Here is an 18,403-nt window from a genome sequence, read left to right as displayed (position 1 = left end):
TAAAGTATGGTTTCACTATTTCAGAATGAAGAATTCAGTCTCATAGAATGCCAGAGGTATGTGAGAACTCAAGTAATTCACGTTGCAAAGTATTCTAAAGTCAAATGTGGAGCAACAACCTGGAGAAAACTATTATGAAGACTGGGGGAGGGGGCAGTTCACAAACACGGTTTTTCTGAAATGAGGGAATGTCACTGGCACGCTCCGAGGAGGGAGTGCAATGCAACTTCACAAGGCACTTGTAATCTTTTCCTTTTTCTTGTTTCACAATCATAAGAACTGGAGGTTGAGTAACACCCTTTCAATTCAAAATGGGAATCCTTATGGAATTGCAAAGGAAAAATAACAACATGCCATTAAGCATAATTACAATTGACTTAAATTACTGACTTGCGGTTCAGACTTGAGACCATCTGTATATAAAGGACGGGTTCCAAGTTGGAACACTTTTTTCTCAAAATTTGTTTAGAGTGAGAAGGAAGTTTAGATGCTTATTAATGGTCGGATACGTGATGATGTTTCAACTTTCAACCAGATTCCTATATGTCTGACATCCTGTTTTCGGAAGGTGGCTATTACAGTATTACCACAAAATTGGTCATCTTCGTTTGAGACAACACAAAAGATGGCAGTCTCGACACTTTCAGACGTTTACAACGAGATTCCTATTTGTTGATATACTTGCAAGTTTTCCCTCGTAAAAGAATTGCTACTTGCAACCAACAATTGCCAAGAAACAGGAAAGGAGAGAGAAATAAAGTTATTTTAGGCCTCCTCATAAATGGCTATATTCACAAAATGAGTTTCTTATCATAACGTGAGGAACTATGGAGAAAGCCAAATTTTCATATTGTATGCAGGAACAACAAACAGTCACTACACCATAATAGGATATTTGCAACACGCACCTTTTTTGATTTGCAACGATTATTTACCGTTAGTAAATTGCCAAAGCTTACTTTATTTGGTTGAATTTCGCCAAAAATGGAAACGAAAAAAAATCAAAATATCCTTGAGTTAAAAACGAAAATTTCTCTCTCCTCGCTCTCTCTCTCTCTCACTGCGCCGCATCCCTAAAATCATCATCCCCTCAAAACTAATTCATCACCGCCCATGAGTAAGTTTTTCTTTTACTTTATTCTTGTGAGGAATTTTATTTCATTCTTCTACTCTGTTGTCTTGCAGGGCAGCTGTAAATCGCTTGGTCAACTTGACTGAGACCACTATTGCCTCAGGAGACGATAACGATTGCATCAAGGTGCTGTTATCGATCTACTGAAACCAATGGCTTGAAGGCGTGCTTGTATTGATCGATCTACTAAAACCAACGGCTTCAAGGTAAAATTTTCTAACAAGTGCACGTCAATTTTTGAATACATCTCTGGGTTCGGGTACGATGTCTGTATGCAAGAATTTAAATTGGTAGTGCTGTTCTATAAAAGTGACACGGAACCTATAAATTATAAGAGAGAAGTTCATGTTTATACATTAGGAGAAGAAAGATTTGTAATGTCCCAAACTTGAGTTTTCCATATCGTCAGCTACTTGCTTGCTTCCTATTCTCTAATGGGTCTCTTCATTGGATTGCCGCAGATGATAATTCATCCAATCCTAATAAGCGAGTCATTTTGTCCTTTCATTTAAGTTTCAATAGCAACTTGGCAAATTTAAGTGATGACTGATTTTTATATCGTGTAAGTTAACGTTTTTAAATCAATTGAAGTTCTGCAGTCAGTGCCTATGCTTGAAAACCCCTTTATTGGATTTTATTATGTTTGTTCAGTTGGCCTATTTGGCACGTTAAGATGTTACGCTAAGCTCTGGTTTTTTCCCAAAGTAAATTATTTTACCAACCTTCCTTTGGTGTTTTTATATATTAACTGAGAATAGAAATTTGGAATTCCATTGGAAGCACTCAAATCTATTTATAGAAGCTAGTAGTGGAAGTCCTGTGTTTTTCGTATTAGAATCCGGCTTGAAGAAGTGGGAGTTGTGCGCGCGTGGATACACTTTTCGTGTTATATCTGATAGTCTCTGCTTTACTAATGGTTTTGCGCAGGGGATGGATGGGTCTCTCATTTGCCCTACTGATTCTGTTTATTGCATATTTTTATGCTGCTTAATCGATGGTTTAACAAAGGAAGACCTATATATGAGCTCAAGGTAATGGCGCCCAAAGAATGAACACGATGGAACGCCTTTTGAAACTTCGAATCGATTTCACAACTTGAAGAGCTTGTGCAGGATGGGAATGTGGTGCTCCTTAAGCTCCGAGCCTTATCCTTGTCAGTTTTCCCTAAGGTCTTGCCTTCTTTTCTTTTACATATCTAGCATATGTAGTTTCCTACTTTATGTTATCCTTGCCATCAATCATTGGTTGTTGCAACTTGTTTACCACTGCTGTGTTCCACCTTGTTTCAAACTTTGGGAGGGAAGGAACCGGTCCTATTCCGGTTCCTCCCTGTGACAATATGATGTTTGTTTATTAAAAGTTATGTATGAAACTACTCACCATAAGGGGTTGGTAGTTTTTGCACATTACAATGTTGTATGTCCGATTGAGAGCGTCACATCTCCCTGGTGACCTTTTCAATCAAGCCATCAAGATGCATGAATCACTAGAGGCTTAGATTTATTTATTAGATGTAACATCTTATGTGCATGTTAGCATCAATTAAATAGACTGTCAGCTTGAAACATTTAATTAGTTACCTTTGTTACTCGTGTGTGTGCTTCCGGATTCATCCAGATTACATTGTATGACTTGCAAGCAAGTGAGAAGTTAGCGTTGGGACTGGTGGCAATAGCCTTGGTACTAGCTTTCTTACCTTGTAAGTATATTATTCTTCTGACCTTTCTCGATACGTTTACAAGAAACTCACCTCCAAGGATAGCAAGTACTGAGAAATAGAATAGGAGACTGAGAGAGTGGTGGTTTAGTATGCTATTGTTGCACACAGTGCGTTTTAACTATTATTAGTTGTTCAAAGGGTTACCACTTCAGCAGGTCAGCGAACTTAGCTTATTATGAGCGTGCTACTTCTAGTAAATTTTAATGGAATCAGTATCTTCAAGTTGAACATGCTGTTGTTCCAACTGAGTTCTGACCTCCTTTTCGAAATGATTACTTGTCGAGATGAAACACTTGTGATTTGACAAAGGAAATATTGTCAGCAGAGTGTTGGATCTAGTGCAAAGGAGAGGTTTCATTTTTGTCATGGAATCATAAGGTCCACCATATATTAGCATCCACTTCTAATAATGGCACAACAAAGGTGAGGAAGGGAAGACATTATCTTTTTCTCAGTATATTGATAATTGTGTGTCAGGCTTTAGTTTCAATGCATATCATTTATTTTTGAATATGGCTATACCGCTGGTATTTCAGTTGTTTGGGACTTAAAGCGCAAAAGCCGTGATCGTGCAAGATACAAACTTGTGGACTGGAAAATATCTTTGGCAAATTTTCATCTTATGTTCCATTGCATGATTGGTTGTGATCTTTGTGTCATTAACAACTTTATGGATTCAAATTGAAGACGGTGCTCGGTTTTGCGGTGGACTCCGGATGTTGCCACACAACTCATTGTTGCATCCGATGATGATAGCTCACCTTCTCTTAGAGTACACTTCTCTTGACATATCTTATATATGACCTGGTTTTCAAGATTCCGTGGTAAGCTTGGTATGTTTCTCTGATCTTACCCACAGCTTTTGGGATGTGAGGAATACAATATCACCAAAGTGAAGGAGTTTGTGGGCCACACGAAAGGTATGAGACATCACTCTTTCATTTTTATTATTTATTTTTTTCCAATTAATTTAATTCCAAAGTGGCCTCTTCGGGTCGGGACTTGGGAGGTTAGGCCCAAGGTCTAAGGTTCAATTCCCGCCTTTCATGCAAGAAAAAAGAGAATTTAAGGGATTAGGAATAAAGTTATACTATAAAAAAATAAGTCTTGAAAATATTGTCGTCATATTGATATGCGAGTTAACCTTGGATGGCTATATATGTATACAAAATTTCTCTTGTTTTCTTTCTCTCTTTCTTCATTTATATTTTTAAGTCAGTTAAGTTTTTATTATGTGTGTTTTCCTTGCTTGGTAAACTTGGGTGCTTTGTTTTAATTGAAATCTGGAATAGCTATTTCTGTGGCAATGTCGAGTTCTCTTCATATAATTGGATGTGTTTGTTTTCAAATAAAAACATCTTGACCATATTTATCCAATTATTTTCTACACCAGGTGTAATCGCAATGTCATGGTGTCCGATCGACAGTTCTTTCTTGCTAACCTGTGCAAAAGACAATAGGACTATTTGCTGGGATACAATCTCGGGAGAGGTAGGAATGTTTTGACTGCCGTTCATATTTAGTGCTACTTCTTTTTTCGCTCTTTGTTTTTCAACCATTTGTGCTCCTAGATCCTTGTTAACATTATTGTCCGCACTTGGCTATAGTTTTCTGATGTCAACAATATTGGTTTTATGTTAGTTAAACTTTGTGAGGTACTACTACATTGGCCGGGACTATCAATGTAGCATCTCATTGATTGGAGTGTGATCTGCAACGCATGTAACTTGGAGGTATGAAGCCCAACAAACTTTTCTTTTCTTTTTTCTGTGAATCATCTTTATGCGTAGGGGCATTCCTTCCCAACTACCTACTAAGGGATAAGTTATCAATTATGACCTTTTGGAATGTATATATTTTCTCTTTATTCATCTTATTGGTTCCTTATCATGTCGTGGATTTACACTAAGGTGTCATTTCTGGCCAATATCTCAGTAAAAACATGATAAAAACTATCTTCATTGCATTCCATGTCCAGAACAGTTATTTCAACACTTTGTGTATGGTTTCATTCTCAATATTGTGGATGTGAAGAATACTCTCAATGATTAAGTTTGCTAAACCTCAAACCAACATGGAGAAACATTTACTGAATTCTTTCATGTAAGGTAGACCTTTTAACTAATGAAAATTCTAATTGCGTAATCGCTGTTTAGGTAGGGGAGGGTCAGGCCGCATGGGTATCGGCACGAAAGTGTCCGGTTTGGACACAGCAATGCGGGCGATTTGGACACAAATGAGGTCTGAAAATCGGACACACGGGGACACGGCTAATATTTTAATTTAAAATTATATTTTATTAAAAGATAAATTATTTTAAATAGAAAAAAAAAAAAATATATATATATATATATATATATATATATATATATATATATATATATTTTATATAAAGATAAAAACCCATTTGCCATTTAAAACAAGTTTAGATCTTGAATAAAACCATTCCAAAAAAGACCAAGCCCACATTGCTTATTAAAAGCCCCAGTTAATCTTATTTATGGAAGAAAGAAAGAAAATAGCTCAAGCCCACGTCACTTATTAAAGCCCACATCACTTATTAAAAGCCCACTTCTTCTTTCTTCTTAATTGTGTTAAACAAACCCTAGATCTGGGTTGCAGCTGCCGCCATGGTAGAAGATGGTGCACAGCCGACAACATCAGGTTAGTATACCCTCTTTCTCGCTCTCTTCCTTTCTTTCTTAATCTTTTTTATTTTTTTCTTTGAAACTGAGTATAGATTCGAATGGCGAATCTGTGTCGTGTCGGTGTCGGTACGACATAACACGGGACACGCCGGAATAATAGGCGTACCGGCCCATGCAACACAGGGGGAGGGTGACCAATAGAAAGTGCATGCCAGAATTTCACTCATATACAAAGGATAAACGTTGAGATATAGTTGTAAGTATTGACGACTAGCACTAATATTAACTGAAGTGGTTTCTTGCTTAGATGCTTTATTTTAAAAGCACTGTATTCCCATAGCCCAAGCTGATGAGTCACAATGATAATTGATTTTTATCAAAGTCACAGTCGGTTTAGCCATGGACGACATACACATGCCAACACTTCCTTCAGCCCTAGCACTTGACCCACAAAAATCATATCAACAGGCATGCAGATTTAAGAGTCTGACAAGGGGTAAATAGACACAAAAACGTTTGTATTTTATTTAAGCTCATATTCACTGCTTATATGAGTATGCAATTGCACTCACATTGTTCAGTTCTCCGTCTTTTATTTAATCTCATAATAGAAACTAATATACCTCACTAGAGCTTGCAGTTGTAGAACTACGTAGGTATCAAACTCATTACTTTGTTGTATACGTGGTATTTATGCAGGATGTGAGTTTGTTAGCCATCATCAAGATGTCAGAAGATAATGACATTAACAAGGACATTGTCTCGGAGAAAGTTGAGAGGGTATCATTAATAATTGTATTTGTTAGGTCTTAGGGATAAATTTGGAAATCACTTGTAATTTTAATGACTTGATTTATTGTCTACAGGTGGGTTATGGAACTACTACAGTAGTTTTTTTGCGGGAGAGTTTTTAAAGGAGGCCAAGTCTTTCATTGAGGATGGTGTCCACTCACAGAGTCTTATACGTAGTTTTCGAGCTGCTTCCAATTTGGTAAGGAATTTGGATCTTTTGGTTTGATTGGATGGATATGTTTATGACAAATTGTTCTAGAAGCCATGAGTTTGCTACTTGTATTTCAGACAATTAGCAAAATTAAGGAACTTGCTGTGAGTATTGAGGGGAAAAGTATGGAAGAAAAGAAGAGTTTGTTGGCAAAGTGTGCTGCTACCACACTCTCTTCAAAGCTGATTGGTGGTGAAAAAGAATTTTTCGCATCTATGGTTGTAAACTCAGTTATTTCAATTGGCAACGATGATACATTGTTTATTGTATTCTTGTATTCATTGTTTATTGTAGGTTTAGCTGGTCTTGCTACAAAATATGAGAAATTATTTTTTTATTAGCAACCCATCAGCAACGGTTTATAACCGTTGCAAACGAATTTTAAATTATTTTTTTTATTAGCAACCCATCAGCAACGTTTTATAACCGTTGCAAACGAATTTTAAATTATTTTTTTAAAAATTAACTAACAACTTTGCAACGGTTAAAAACCGTTGGTAATATTTTTAACAAATTACTAACGCTTAAAAAGCGTTTGTGAAATAAAAAACCGTTGCAAAGGTTTTAAATTTGTGCACGAAATAGTTATAATAAGCGTTGGAAATTTCTGTTTCCAACGGTTAATAACCGTTGGAAATTTCTGTTTGCAATGCTTATTAACCGTTGCAAATATTTCCAACACTTTACCCACACCATATTTGCAATCTAATTTTACCACATTTTTCAATAAAACCCCCTTAGCTGTTTAGTGGCTTAATAATAAACTTTTATTGCTAATATATGGTTAACCAAATCAAGGCGTTTTTTTCCCCGGTAAGGTATCCAAGTGCCCCATGTGCCAGTGATTCCTAGCTTCGCCACTGGTGTTAATGAGACAAAAACACATTCAAGTAAAGCAGTTTGCAATGAGGTGACCTGGGTCCAAATTTACATTCTCAAGGTTGCACTTCAATGCACCACAATAATAACAATGAGTCTGTGAGCCGAGTTGAGAGAACTCAACAAGAACAGCTAAATAAGTACAAAATGTACCAACACATGATCGATAAACTCATAAACACTCCAAGATTATAACACACAGGGAAAAAAAGAAAAAAGAACTAGTTTCTCAATACAGGTTTCCAATAGTAGGATTACCAATATAGAACTCCTAAGTAAAAAAAAAACTAGAAAAAACATCGATGTTCCTACCAACACTTTCCAATTTAGAGAAGTGGATAATGCCAGTTTGGGAATGTAGCAATTATGCATATCACAGTGTAACAGCTAAGACAATTTTGAGGTTGTGGGCCCAAATCTAGGAATTAGTCCTATATGCTCTCTATGAAGGATGCTGTCCAAAATATCAAACTCACAATGTTAATGGGTCGTCTTGAAGCAAGGATCCAAGAAAGAATGTGATTATCCTGGGAGACCCCTTGAACTTGAACAACCTCAGAAATCCACAACTTAGCTAACTAGAAAAATACACGTTACAGATACAATCAGTTGACTAGCTGGTTTAAATAGGGAGAACTGGAGAATATACTAGTTTATATCAAATTAATTCCAAACTTAAAAAATCAACTCGATTATTTTTTTCTTTTTTTTAATGGATAACTCAATTGCCTGCAATTGATAAATGTATATAAGAAAAAGGGAAATATACAATCTATTCATCTACAACACTTTTTAATCCCCCAGCTGATCCAATGCCGATTCTTAACAATGCAACTAACCCTCCTAAAATATAATGGACGGTCTAATTACATTAGAATCCCTAAGTCCAATTTTCATGATAAGCCAAACTACCAAACCATATTCCAAATGGTTCATTTGCCACCAAATTAGACTGACAAACATAGTGAAAAAACCAGCAACAAAGCAAAATAAAGCATCTGACTATCTAAGAAGAAAAATAAGTGCAAAGCTCTACCTTCCCTAGTGGAGAAGCCGATGTACCACAAGTAAGACACTGTTCTTGATTCCCATAAAACATGCCAGTGAACTTTGCAAGGTGGACTTGTCTAAAACACACAGCATACGAGGAGTCAGTATGACCAGATATGTCAGAGCATATGCCCAGTAAGATAATTTGCAATTAGCACAATGGCCTTTGAAAAATCTTGGTGTTCAAAGATCTATTCAAATTGCCTAAAGAGCTATCAGAATAAAAAAACAAGAATAGCAACCATATTAGCACTTTTAACTTTTTAAGTCTCTTTCACTAAAAAGTGGAACTTATTTTCTGACATTAAAAATTCTTACATGGAAGAAAAGGAACAACAGGATTTCCAAAGACACCAAGCAGAACCTTATTAAGAGTTTAATGGCTTTCCTGTTTAACTTTTCTAGGACAAATGCCATGCTTAGTGATCATAAATATTTTTTTTTTTGCTAAAGGGTGATTTTGTATTAATAAGAAAAAGATACAAAAGAAGCAAAAAGAAAAAGAAATACAATGTCGCCTGGGCTATGTGGGTCAACCCTCATATCCTAACTAATTGAGAAACCTGAAGTAGGTTAACTCAGGATTCTTGATCTGGGTCAGAAATGGTGGTTTGCCATTCCACCATTGTTTACATCCTCTGTTAAGGCCTATGCCTTTGTTTGCGCATTGATTAGCAGCAAAGTTAACTTCGGGCTAAGAGCTTGTGATTCTCAACTCAATGTTACTGAGTTTAATTCTATCCCATGTGGCCCATACTTTCCACAAAACATTGTCAGTTTGGAAAGCCTTAGCCGCTGCCGCAGAATCCGTGTCCACCCAGATGTGTAGCCAACCTTGCTCGATAGCCTTTGTTATTCCCTCCACTATCGCAGTAGATTCAACCTCATAGTTCATTGCCACTCCCAATCCCCCAACATATCTACCAATGACAGTACCATAATGATCTCGATACACTCGCTGCCCATCCGGCGTTGCCCGGGTTCCCCCTTGACGCACCATCAGTGTTCACTTTTATGTACCCTGCAGGGGGAAGATACCAGTAGCACTCCAACATTCGAGGGGCATTCCTTGTTCTTGTTTGTAGCTGAAAGTTGTGCAAAGTAGAGAGGTCCTCGGTCGTGTTATCCATATTCCCTTTGGATTGTTCGTATGCATATTTTGCTGCCTTTGAGATACAAGGCACCATGCTATGAAACCTCCCACTCTTGACTTCATCGTACACCATTCTGTTGCGGAATTTCCAGATGCTGACCATCGCAGTGACTGCGCATGCTTTCCATATATCTTTGATTAATGGGCTTCTATCATGAAATGCTCCCATCATATCGGACACTTGATCGATGCTTTTTCTTTCACAAAACCAGCTGATAATCAGTTCCCACAACCTGCTAGAGAGTGGGCAAGTGAAGAATAGATGGTTAAAATTTTCAGCACTGTTTTTACACATGCAGCACCTGGATGCCAGTTTGAACCCTCGATCTATTAGGCTCCCATCATAGTAGATGCCTTTCTGTAGAATCTTCCACCCCAGTGCGGCTGTTCTTGGGTGTATTTGGGCAGTCCAGAGGAATTTGTGCCATGGTGGTGATCATAAATATAGAGATTAATATCCAGGTTACTCTGCGCACCCGCAAACCATTCAGCTATTGTCTATAAGAACAATAACTGAACTTGAGTTGAAGTTATCTTCACACGTAGATAGATATGTACCTGTGTAAAGTCTAAGGAAGTTAAAACAAGGCTGATGTACTTCATACTTTCATCTAATTCGACTGAAACTAGCAAATGGCTCCAGATTTGTTTTAGGTGCAGGATTCGCCACCACTTCAGGAATCCCAAAGACGTTCCAAAATCTTAGTGTTTCATCCCCAGTTGCAGATGCTACGGTGCACCCATTTGGACTCTGAAAATATGATTATAAATTCAACATATGAAAAAATTAACAACTATAGCTCATAATTCTATCCATAGTTAATTGCAAAAACATTAATTAGTACCTGAGTCATGAATAAAACCCTGGAAGTGTGACTAGTAAGCTCAGCCATCCTGAACCATTGATGGGTACTTCCAAAGAGTTAACTGGTTACATAGGAATCCATTAGAGCTCAGCCGTTCTCTCTCATTTCTATTCCATAACAATGCACATACTTGTGAACCAGTGTCGACTGAGTTCAAGCAAGCACCAGTGTGAGTATTCCAAAACGTAATGTGATGGTCACCAACACCTCCACCAGAAGCAAGCACACTACTGTGAAATGGACACCAAGCAAGGGCCTTAACTGCAGCGGTGTGGTCATCTAGCCTATGTAGCCACTGAGTACGAGAATTTGAAGTGGCCATTGAGTGGTCCCATATATGCAGAAGGTTATCATTCCCACCGCTAGCTAGTTGCTGACCAGAGGATGACCAATTCAGTCCACAGACCTCCAGTTGGTGCCCTTCATATTTTTCAACAATGTGGTTGCTGATTCGCGCATCATTGTTAGTGATCACACCGTCCATTCCCCCAGTGGATAAAATATGTTCATTCCAATCTAGAGACCCAACTCGTGAACTATGTCCACCTCGCAGTGTCCTCATTCGTCTATTAGATACAACATCCCAAATCTGGACTTCCAAATTGTTCAAGCCAACCGCAAGGTTACGTCCATCAGAAGCCCAGCGCAGACTTGTAATGGGACCATTTTCATCGTCAATGGTAAAGAGCTCAGTCGTGGATGAATCAGAAGCATCCCACAAATAAAGTGTGTTACCAAGACCAATAGCGAACACGTTATTGCTTCCCCAATCCAACAAGTTCAAGTAATAATTGTCGCCTATATCAGGTGCATCAAGAGTCCTCTCGGAAGTCTGTAAACCATCAAATCAGACCAGTACACATTATCAAAGCGATAACTAAACGAATGAAAGAGATAACTCACTTGAGGAATGTATCGTTGTGGCTTAACTAAAGCCCCTTGATTAACCGAAGAAGTTGGTTCGGGAAAGAGAGTCTTGAAAACAGGTGGCTTGTTCTTACATGCCAGAATCCTAGGTCTGTTCATGTTGAATAGTTCGGCCAAGCCCTTCCTATAAGCCTCTTTCCGCGGAGAACCCTCACCCTTAATTTTATTCCCTTTCCTAGCCGTTGTAAGCACGTAGTCCGCGTAGTCAAAATCCATTGCAGACCGGTTGGGTATAAATCTATCCAACTATAAACATTAAAATAAAAAACCTAATTAACATTGTATTGAATTTAGATTCCCAACACAAAACCCAATTTAGTATGGACATTAAAAAGCCTAAAAAACATAATTGTTAAAATCAAGAAACTTGAAAGTGGTTGGAACTTACATTTTCCATGGAAGGTTTTCTGCGGGGAATGGTTTTGTGAAGTGGAGTTTTGGTATTGTGTAAAGAAACGGAAGAAGAAGTTTCTCTTGCATCATCCATATGTATGTATGTAAAAATAATTTGAGAAATAAAGAAATGTTAGCGTAAAGAATTCAATCAAGGAGGTTAAGAGTGATTTTATGATGATGACGGTGGTATCGAACTGAGAGAGAGAGAGAGAGAGAGAGAGAGAGAGAGAGAGCGATGAAAAGGAGGGGTTGAAATTTAAATCTAAGATGGATTCGACTATTGAGTGTTGACTGATTCACTGACCCGACCCAACATTACAGTTTACCCCTGACTATTACTTGACTACCTTTTTTTTTTTTTTTTTTTTTTTTTTATGGTAACTATTACTTGACTACCAAGCATCATATTTTTTTTTTTATTATTTTTAATAATTTGAGGCGAAGCGATTATGGGGGGACAAAAAAAAACACGTGGCAACCTTAGAGAAGTGTGTCTAACCCCTTTCCAAGACCCCTTCTTCTTATTCTTCTTCTTTCACCCATTTCTCTCCAATTTTTTTTTTTTTGCCCTTTCTCTCTCACTTTGATTTCTCTCTCCCTTATGCTTTCTCTCTTGCTTCGCTCATTCTCATTGCTTATCAATAATCTAGTTATAAGTGGAAATTTTATTGATAACAAGTTTTAAAATAAATATGGCAAGCGTACAACAAATATATATTAATTGTTTAAAAAAAATTATATTATTGAATATCAAAAGAAAAATCATGTAACAGTAGTAGCTTAGAGGACAAACGTGTGACAAGTTACACAACTAGTATTCTTCAATCCAAGTGAAACACATCTAATTAAGTAGTTAAATATTTTTAATCTCTACATCAAATATATGACTAAATCAGCATCCGATATTAGGAGGCATATGAGCATATCCGTTCTTCAACATTCTAGTCAAATATTCATTTGGATTTCCTGAAAATTACATATACACGAGGCATACTTTAAAGTGAAGCGTCTAACATACCTGACCAAACAAAGGTTTTGCTGAGAGTAGTAAGTTCATGCACTCTGAGTTTCCACTGTAATACACCAAGATTCCTTTTAAAAGCAGTAGTTGATTGTTGTGTAGTGGTAGAGTAAGGGGTTGTATTGTTCATCTTAAATCTATGCAGAAGGGGATGGTTTTGATGATGGAAACTCTCACTCTTTAAGCTTTTCTAATCAACTATGGGTTGCTTTTTATCAAAGTGAAAACTATTGTTGTTTAAAAGGAAGTTGAAAAACTAGAATTTGAAGGTTGTTTAATGATGAAAACATGCATGGAAAAAGTTTATGTAAGATTGCTTAGTTATCAAGTAACACTTATTTGAACTTGTCAAATAAGTGAACTTGTGTTGGGGTTGTGAATGCAAAATTGGAAAGATGTAATGAAATAAGAGTAGTGGAAACAAGATTGAAAACTTTGTATTGAAGACAAATAAGAACTTGATTCATTAACTAAAGCTTGAAGAACATAAAAATGGAAAACAATGTAAATAACAATTAAACTATTAATTAAAACATATTAAAACTACTCCTAATGACCAAAGATTAATTCTAAGGTAAGTTCTCTCTCCTCTCACTTTGGCTTATATACTACACCCTTTATATTTTACAACATTGCCCTCTTCCTTTAGAAATAAGACACCTCATTAGGGTTTAGGTATCTTCTTGAGCAAGCTTGCTAAGGATACCCACTTTTGAGTTGAGGACATAATCTTTGGTCTTTTGGGTTAAGGACATGATCTTTCGTCTTTTGGTTTTGAGTCCCTAACGATTGACTGTTGACTTTGACATTGACTTTTTGGCACTTTTTCTCCTAAGCTGGAATCTTCCAAAGCAGCGTCGATAGCACTCCTTTTTGTGCTAAAATGCATGTATTAGGAGTATAAGTCCTAAATGGTCTGTATCATGGAAAATGTAGCAAAAGCTATGAGTTGTCTGTTAATTAAGCATAAGAATGGCATATTTGAAGCATTGTAAAGGTAGTTAAACGCACATTTGGGGACTGATCAGTAGTCTTAAGCGCCTATAAATATACACAAGCAGTAATCAAGTATTCACAGCTATAGTAGAGGACAAGCGCGTAGCAAGTTGCACAACTAGTATTCTTCAATTTAAGTAAAACACTTATAATTAATTAATTTATATATTTTTTCAATCTCAACATCAAATATTTTGCTAAATCAGCATCGTATATTAGGAAGTATTTGTAGAAGTTCATTTATGGAGGATATTGCTTCAGAAGAGTAAATACAATAGATAACTATTGGGAATTTTTTTAGATAAACATGAAATAACCTAAAGAAGGATGAAAACATAACATAAGTACGTTGCATTTAGGTTCATACTCACAATGCAACATAAGGCTTATGTTGGGACAGTGAGCAGTTCTCCTAATACCTATGCTAACCACACCCGAGTTTTTCGAAGCTGATCAAGCGCCATATGAAGTGATTCCATATCATGGAGCATGAAGTAATACCATACTGTATCAAGATAATTAAAAGATCGGTCCCATGATCTGGAAACCAAAAATGACTCACCGCTAAGCTTAAAGTATGATCATATCCAAAAAAAGAAAAATAAGAAAAGATTTGCGACTCACGACACTAACTTCAAGATAACCATGACCACATAAATAGTTCTAGTCTTACAAGAGATAAACACGGAGGCAATTCAATTTTTATTTTTTTTTTTTCTTTTTTCAAGTGGAAATTTTATTGATAATGATAACGAGTTGTACAAATAATGATTACGACAGGCGTGCAACAAGCTGTGCTGCAACATTGGACTCACCTATGGAAAATTTTCTTTTATTTTTGTTTTTTTTCCTTCTGCTATGAAATGCTTAATGATGTAGCTAACCTCGATTGATTTTTGCAAGAAACGAATCGGGAGAGAGATGCACTTCAGTTAGGTAGCATACATGTTGTACTCGACTTTTGAGATGGAAAAGCATAGCCGCAAGCGGTAATCTGATGAGTTATGATGACACACAACAATCAAATTTTTTTTAGACAATTCCGAGATTTAATATGGGTTTTATATATATATAGCTCTCTGTGTTCCATAGGCGAGTCCAATGTTGTAATATAGCCAAAGATCTAAAATTTTTAATGAAAAACAAAAATGAATAAGAAGGATAAAAATTGAAGAGATTTGGAATGGGAGATCCTTGATCAACCACCATAGATGGAATCTAGTAATCTCCCACTTCAATTTCGATCTCATAATGTCATTTCCTCTCTTCTTCAATTTCACCTCCATTGTTATATCATCATGTTATTTAATCTTCATGTTATTCCACCATTGATCTATCTAAAGGTTTATAACAAATTTTGACCATTGAATCTTTAGATCTGAAAATCAATGGTTCTGGATTGTTATGACAATCTTACAAATTTCGACTATGATCTCAAGGTACCAACCAGAATTTTGATTTTCAACCAGTTGAAATCCCGGTGATTTCGGAATCATGAACTATGGTCATAAATAAAATTACTTGTTGTCTTATACACGTGAGTAAATTAGACAAATTTCTAGGCATCAATAAGATAAATGAGTGAATTATCAAATTGTAATAAGTGTCCAACCCATCATGTGGGAATGACGGGCCTTTAATTGGCCCACGGAGGCCTTTATTAGCCCAGATTCAAATAAAAAGGCATAATTGCAGTTACAATAATCCATGAAATCCTTCTCCTCAAACCTCAAATTCTTAATGGTGTAGCTAACCTCGGTTGATTTTTGCAAGAAAAGAATCGGGAGAGAGATACACTTCAATTAGGTAGCATACATGTTGTACTCGACTTTTGAGATGGAAAAGCATAGCCGCAAGCGGTAATCTGATGAGTTATGATGACACACAACAATCAAAAAAAATTTAAACGATTTCGGGATTTATATATATATATATATATATATATATATAAGCACTTTGTGTTCCATAGGCTAGTCCAATGTTGTAATATAGACAAAGATCTAAAATTTTAATGAAAAACAAAAATGAATAAGAAGGATAAAATTGAAGAGATTTGGAATGAGAGATCCTTGATCAACCACCATTGATGGCATCTAGTAATCTCCCACTTCAATTTCGATCTCATAATGTCATTTCCTCTCTTTTTCATTTTCACCTCCATTGTTATCATCGTGTTCTTTAATCTTCATGTTATTCCACCATTGATCTATCCAAAGGTTTATAACAAATTTTGACCATTGAATCTTTAGATCTGAAAATCAATGGTTCTGGATTGTTATGACAATCTTACAAATTTCAACTATGATCTCAAGATACCAACCAGAATTTCAATTTTCAACCAGTTGAAATCCCAGTGATTTCGGAATCATGAACTATGGTCATAAATAAAGTTACTTGTTATCTTATACACGTGAGTAAATTAGACAAATTTCTAGGCTTCGATAAATGAGTGAATTATCAAATTGTAATAAGTGCCCAACCCATCATGTGGGAATGACATGCCTTTAATTGGCCCACGGAGGCCTTTATTAGCCCATATCCAAGTAAAAAAGGCCCAATTGCAGTTACAATAATCCATGAAATCCTTCTCCTCAAACCTCAAATTATTAATGGTGTAGCTAACCTTGGTTGATTTTTGCAAGAAACGAATCGGGAGAGAGATACACTTCAGTTAGGTAGCATACATGTTGTACTCGATTTTTGAGATAGAAAAGCATAGCCGCAAGCGGTAATTTGATGAGTTATGATGACACACAGTACAACAATCAAAAAAAAATTTAGACGATTTCGGGATTTAATATGGTTTATAAAAATATATATATACATATAAGCTCTTTGTATTCCATAGGCGAGTCCAATGTTGTAATATAGGCAAAGATCTAAAAATTTTAATGAAAAACAAAAATGAATAAAAAGGTTAAAATTGAAGAGATTTGGAATGGGAGATCCTTGATCAACCACCATTGATGGCATCTAGTAACCTCCCACTTCAATTTCGATCTCATAGTGTCATCTTCTCTCTTTTTCATTTTCACCTCCATTGTTATCACCGTGTTCTTTAATCTTCATGTTATTCCACCATTGATCTATCCAAATATTTATAACAAATTTTGACCATTGAATCTTTAGATTTGAAAATCAATGGTTCTGGATTGTTATGATAATCTTGCAAATTTCGACTATGATCTCAAGATACCAACCAGAATTTCGATTTTCAACCCGTTGAAATCCCAATGATTTCAGAATCATGAACTATGGTCATAAATAAAGTTATTTGTTGTCTTATACACGTGAGTAAATTAGACAAATTTATAGGCTTCAATAAATGAGTGAATTATCAAATTGTAAGGGCATCTCTAATGGAGGGTATAAACCGTATAGAGTGTAATGTTTACACTCCAAATGTCAAAAAACTTTTTCCAATGGGGGGTGGTATACTGTAGGTAATAGATTATTAGTTGATATTAAGAGGTGGAAAATTCCCCATCTTGCTATCAGTTGATAAATAGCTCGGGCGACACTTTAACCAACGTCCGAACAAAAAAAATTTCGGACGTCACTTTAAGTCACGTCCCTTTTTAGTTCTGAAGTTATAATTTGTAATTTTTTAACTCGGACGTCACATTCTCAATGTGACGTCCCACTTTAAATTAAAGAGAAACGTCATTTTGTCCGAATTTAAAATCCAAATTTTTTTACACTTCTCCATTGGAGAGTATAGAGTGTAGATATTTATAAGTTATACAATAGTATGCAATTAGAATTGTAAAATTCTAATGGCACCTATGTGGAGTCTACGTGGAGGTGTAATTTTACACCCCCAATTAGGGATGCCCAACCCATCATGTAGGAATGACAGGCCTTTAATTGGCCACGGAGGCCAAAGCCCAGATCCAAGTAAAAAAAGGCCCAATAACCTCAAATCTTTATATATATATAATAGCAGTCCCTTTTCCTTCGCCTCGAGGGGTGTCCACGTAGGCTAATTTTAAGTACCCTTTTTTACTCACAGAAATCGGGATGGATTCAGAAAAAGTGGAGAAAAAAAAGTGGCGAACCACTTAAAAAGTAAAGTGGAGAAAAAAAACGATAGATGTCTCCCACTTTAAAATGGAAACCCAACCTCAAAACCCACATTTGTTCCCAAAAAATAAAATAAAACCCACACGACTAAAATTAAAAACAACTCTTGAGATTCTCTACCCGCATCGAACCAAACTAAATCGAGGCGTGTGGAACCCTATCTTCCCGTATCTTCCTCCCACAAATCGCCGAAGCCCGAATCGTCATATGTCGCCCCGTTCAAGGGCAAATATCGAAAAAGAAATATTAGAAGTTTTCGCTTTTTAAAACACCGAATGTTGTGGAAATAACAAATAAACCTCGCGTATTCTAAATCCTCCTTTTCTCTTCTTTCCTACGAACAACTATTGAAGACGTATTCATCAGCAATGTTTGAGACTTTGAGTGTTTAAAAGAAGGTAATAAAATGTTTCATTAAGCCTTATTTAAATTGGCTTTTTAGTTATATTGTTTCTTCTCAAATCAACGCCTATTGATCTCCTTCTCTCTTCAAGTTCTCACGCGGCACATCGAATTAGGTTCGCCAAAA

The 18,403-nt window shown here is 36.3% G+C and overlaps 2 long non-coding RNA genes and 1 pseudogene across 2 annotated transcripts; 2 read left to right on the top strand and 1 right to left on the bottom strand.

Annotated features, from left to right (window-relative positions):
* Window positions 1–1,190: 1,190 nt before the first annotated feature.
* On the top strand, window positions 1,191–2,708 carry LOC147486366 (uncharacterized). The gene is made up of 3 exons (XR_015203271.1): window positions 1,191–1,338; window positions 2,060–2,163; window positions 2,245–2,708. It is a non-coding gene; the product is annotated as an uncharacterized LOC147486366 (long non-coding RNA).
* A 1,006-nt stretch (window positions 2,709–3,714) lies between these two features.
* Window positions 3,715–6,829, top strand: LOC147486365 (uncharacterized). The gene is made up of 6 exons (XR_015202067.1): window positions 3,715–3,772; window positions 4,246–4,343; window positions 4,494–4,585; window positions 6,200–6,280; window positions 6,367–6,491; window positions 6,581–6,829. It is a non-coding gene; the product is annotated as an uncharacterized LOC147486365 (long non-coding RNA).
* Window positions 6,830–10,192: 3,363 nt separating this feature from the next.
* LOC147486364 (cell division cycle 20.2, cofactor of APC complex-like) lies at window positions 10,193–11,865 on the bottom strand (annotated as a pseudogene).
* Window positions 11,866–18,403: the final 6,538 nt, after the last annotated feature.

The sequence above is a fragment of the Coptis chinensis genome, chromosome 7 (assembly GCF_015680905.1).
Source record: "Coptis chinensis isolate HL-2020 chromosome 7, ASM1568090v1, whole genome shotgun sequence".
In the NCBI taxonomy this organism is placed as follows: Eukaryota; Viridiplantae; Streptophyta; class Magnoliopsida; order Ranunculales; family Ranunculaceae; genus Coptis; species Coptis chinensis.
Note: the sequence above shows the minus strand (reverse complement) of the source record. Positions and strands in the feature narration are given on the sequence as shown.